The sequence below is a fragment of the Scomber japonicus genome, chromosome 9 (genome assembly GCF_027409825.1).
Source record: "Scomber japonicus isolate fScoJap1 chromosome 9, fScoJap1.pri, whole genome shotgun sequence".
Taxonomy (NCBI): domain Eukaryota; kingdom Metazoa; phylum Chordata; class Actinopteri; order Scombriformes; family Scombridae; genus Scomber; species Scomber japonicus.
The window spans coordinates 29862132-29867319 of record NC_070586.1 but is presented as its reverse complement, the minus strand read 5'-3'; positions in this window follow the sequence as shown (position 1 = coordinate 29867319).

Here is a 5188-nt window from a genome sequence, read left to right as displayed (position 1 = left end):
TCATTTACACCTGAAACAATGCCGCTGCCACCACATTCATTAACAGCTGCTCTGCAGCAGCAAGCAGCAAAATATCCACAACTGCAGTGACAATACTCCCATTCAGTGTGAATAACCAGGGAACGCAACACCGTGCTGAACGTGTAATTGAACAAGATGGTTACGCTGATGAACTAAGACTCATAGAGGCACGTCGTCCCTCTGTCAGCAGGTGCCCGGCACACACTGGTCCATTCATATGCGCATTCCTGTCTCTCCACTTGCAGCCCAGCAGGTTCCTCCCGGCCACTCAGGACAGGGGCTGACGCACACAAAGGGTCTTCAATCTGCCTCAGACAACAGACAGCATAAAGGCCCGGAAAGCCACAACAGCGTTATGTCAAAGCCTAGGCTGGGGGTGGTGAGCAGAGCTTGGGGGGCCCTGTGTGTAGGACTAGGGGCACCGCTGATGGATGGATGAGGGCTGGGCCCAGGCGATGTAGTAGAAGGCCTTGTCTGAGGTTTTTGTGGATAAAAGGAGGATATTTGTACTTGCCCAGTAACAATGGAATGCAAACACGAAAAGAGAGGACAATAAAACAGCACCTTGGGGCGATGAAGAAGCTGCTAGGGAAATCATCATGCAAACCATCCTTGGAGCAGATATTGTTCACTCTGGGCATTGCATGACTCTCTGTTTGTTCTCATGCTGATGTGTGGCTTAGCCTGCCTTCAGTTTGCTTTTGCATAAGGTATTCTGGCTTTAACAGTGTCCGGCACATTTCCTTACGTTGAAAGGAAGTGAGGAGTGATCAGAAATGCCCCACCTCATCTTGAAACAGACTGTGTTTCTGCTTTTGTTCAACCGACTTTAAATCCCACACTGTCCCAGGCCCCATCTCTGACCATGTAAATGACTAACATATACGATCTTATTAGACAATAATGTTTTTTAGCATTTCTTAACTGCACTGTGTAATTATTAATAAAAAAAATAAACACTGTTCGTTTTATGGCATAGGATTGACCACTCAGTTATCTCCAGAAAGTAAACTTGCCTATATGTTTCTTGAGCTACCATGGCATGTAAACATCACAGATACAGGTTAATGATTAATCATAGAAGCCTTTTTAAAAATTATCCACACATAACACTAGTGCTTTTTTCATTCTTTCTTTTCCAAATGAAACAGAATGGAAGTATAGACAGTACGTCTCCTGTGTTGCAATAAAAAAAACCAAGAACATCTTTTATTGATTTGCCATTACTTTCATTAGTCTGCAATTCATCTGTCTCGTTGTCAGCTTATAATGTGTCACAGTTCAGTTCAGGGTGGAGATTTCCAGGATTCCAGATAATGTCACTAACCTCATATCGTCAGAGGAAGACAATAAACAACCAAACAAATAAACAAATATCCATCGTCATGTGTAATGAATTATGTCAAAGCTTTCTTGACCTTTCATGTAGAACTTTTTTTTTTCCATTTTCATCTTAACCAAGGGAACTTTCTATGACACTGATGGCATGGCACAATAAATTTCTGTATATTATCTGGCTTGAAACTGCTGTTGCATCAAAGATCTTCTCAGCCATGTTTTGATGCTTTGAAACTGTAAGATGTGGCTGATTGCAGCACATGCATATTTAACTCTCACTGTTAGTTACCCTAATAAACATGTTTGGTTTTACTCTGGTATGTGTGCGGTTGTCAGATTCACACTCCATCTGCTTCGTAGATAACAGCGCCCTTTTGAAGTTTGCGGTTAATTTGAGCTCAAAGTGCATTTGTCAAAAAAAGAGTTAAAGCAGTTAAACGTTAAAAGCGAGAGAGTCTGACCAAATAACATCAATCTTACAATGAAACATAAAGACAGTATTTCTTTTTGGCATCACATGTGACTGTAACTTACAGGAATAGTTTGTTATTTTGGAAAAACACTTATTTTCGAGTTAGATGAGAAGATGGATAACACTTTCATGTCTATATGAAGCTACACCCAGCAGCTGGTTAGCTTAGCTTAGCACTGACTGGAAACCGTTAGCCTGGCGTTGTTAAAAGGAGACAAAACTCAGCTACAAACACCTCTAAAAATCACTAATGAACTCTTTCTGTCTTGTGTTTTTTGTTTTTTAACTCATAAAAAAGTTGAAGTGTAGGTTGTGAGGTGTTATATACCAGAATATTTGGTTGATGTGAACAGTGACTTCCTGGCAACCTTGCAGTGATGAAAAGTTGCTGTAACCAGCTAAGAAACAGTCTGAGCAAACATTCCCCCTGTTTCATATCTTTGTGCTAAGCTAAGCTAGACGAAGTTCATCTAAATATATTCATGGTTTGAATCAGTATGCAGCCATCTTTTCATCTATGCTATTTTTCAGTATCCTTGCCTAACCCTAAACCTAACCCATACCTAACCTAACCATAACCCCTTCTTTTGACAAAGTGAGCAACATGTATCTCAAGACCTACACCTGTCAAGCACCAAAACTTTACTGTAATAGGAGTTTTTTATTTAGACTTTATTCTGTTCTGTTGCAATTTCTCCTCAAACTTGTAGTTTAGGTTCAAACTATAGGCTATGGCTTTTACAATGACTGATTAGCAGCACAGAACTTTGAGGGAGGCAAAGCCACATGCAAAATAATATCGTGCCAAGAACCTCCTGTGTTTGCTGATAGGAGCTGACATTGAGATCCGTGTGATTACTAATACAAAAGCTATGAGAAACTATTTTGCTTTTATATTTTCTTAGTAGAGGACAGATGGTAGAGTAGGATAAATAAATGTGCAGCAGGAGGATATTTGTTGGAGGCTCAGTTGTTTTATTCACCTGTAACCTTGTAATACTGATCTTCAAAATAGATTAATCATGTTGTGGATATCTTTAACATACATACATGGTTGATTCTGCATACGTGACTCAAGGCTAACACATGTTGGAACATAAATGTGTTTCATTCTCATCCCATTCTTTTATCTACTACCAAGCTGGGCTTCATGTGTCTCTGCAGCTTCGGTCGTCAGTCATTTGTCAAACTGTGACATGAAATCAAAGACCATATGAGTTCTTCAGACATGAACTATGTGTTTGATCATGCAGAACAAACTTGTGTTTGTGCTGAGCTGGCAGATACATTTGAAATTCTGATGCTCTTTGAAATGCTGCCAAAGCATATGATCTTTTCGCCAGCATAATAAAGCTATTTTATCGTTGCCTTGAGCAGGAAGTTGATGAAAGTGTCCACTTTCTGTCGATATATTAATATTCATGTTGCTTATCTGAAATCCTGCAAAGAAAAACATTTCCTGCAGATACATGCTCATACATACATGTACATATTATTGAAAGCACTACGGTTAAAGTTTTCACAAAGAGTTTAACTTCTCTGTAAAATACAACATTTTTATTATTGTCCTTTTCACATCTACCTTGGATGTAAATAAGGTAAAGGGTTCTTCCAAGTAACAGTGGTGTTCTGTAAAAATGAACCATATGCTGCTTATAGTGTGTCTCTCAAATTAAATAACTTATCTTGTTGAACACTTAATTTCTATTTTTCAAGTGTTCTTGTGTTTATTATTTCTCATAGTGTTTGTGGGGATCAGGATGGAGTCTGTAGTGAGTTTATGTAGCCTTTAACCACTGTGTTATTTGAAATGTAATGCAGCAGCACTATAATTACAGTTCACAGTAGCCTGAGTGTTGTTCTCCATTCCCACAATGCAAAGAGCGCGGTGTGGAGAGCTGTTGAAGCTCTGCTGGAGAGGTGCTGTGGATGGCAGGGGGAGCCAGGTTTCTACCAGCCCGAGTAGACCTGCGTTAAGCTAGAAAATAACAGTCTGAATAATGTCAGGCTTCCTACAGAGGGATCTTCAAAATAAAAGCCACACTTTTGTCAAAGAAAGGGGGGAAAGCTGCATTTTTTGTATTAAATGTAGAGTGAATGGATTCTGTAAATATTAAACTTAATGCATAATTTGCACAATATTTCCAGATGAATTCCCTCACAGTGAGAGTTGAGGTTAAGAGACTGTTTTTTTTCTTAAATAAGTTAACTCAAATGGAAACACAAAATAAAACAACTTTCCACTTTAAATTCAATGAAAAATAAGAATTATGTAAAATACAGACAAAACTCATGTGGAAACATTTTGTCTGGAATACTAAACCAAATAGAGCTCTTTCCATTATGTTGAATAATGTGTTTCTATTATAACTGTAAACTAGAATCACCAATTATAACATATGATCAACAAATATATTATTGACACATTAACACCTCCAAGCTATTTCCTCAGGGTCGGCTCATGGCACAGGCCACATAGGTGATCCCCTACACCGGCAACACATGCGTTATCAACAGGTGAGCTTGCTTCTATACAGCTTTTAGAAATACACACTTGCATGGGATTTCATCTGGTTTTACAAAGCCTCATTGGTTTGCCCACCACCAAGCTTCTTGTATTATCTCAGGCCATGCCATCAAACACTCTTTGAATGGCACCTTGAAGAACTGGGAAGATTAATCTGGGCTGGAGGTATTTCACTTCATTTAAGTGTGAGTTTTTAAACTAGATGAACTATTGTTGTACTTTTTGGGACTCCAATTAAAATTTTCCCTAAGTCACCAACATAGTCAGGCGGCTATGTTCCAGCTAACCACTCATTCATAAAGCAGATTCTATGTTAAAATGTTGCTCGTGGTGTTTTTCTCTGTGTGTTTTGTTTGTAAATGCCAGGCCGGATGTTGCGTGTGTCACTGTGTGTGCCTTTACGGAGGTCGGGAGGATGATGCGCATTTTCTCAGACTGAAGGGGGGAGGTTTGGAGGTTTGGAGCAGCCCGGACTCTCGTTGTTTTACAGAGTTATCCGCCAGGAATGGTCTAAATACTTTCTAGGACTCACTATCTTACCTCTCATTTCCGATGAATACAACATTATACGACACCTCGTTTGCGGATGTTTCGTTAGAGTGAGTGGAACAACTTTAGGACACAGTTTTTTTTACGGAGGTGAGAGAAGGACTTGATTTCATCGTGAGCGAAGCGATTTGGGATAAAGGGACTAACTTACCAAAAAAAAAAAAAAAAAAAAAACAGCTCATAGGCAGCACTCGCGTAGCTTCTTTGGATGTGTTAGCTCGGTAAGATAAAGAAGAAATCACAACGCTGCGTTCAATGACTAAAATTTACCACCTGAACTC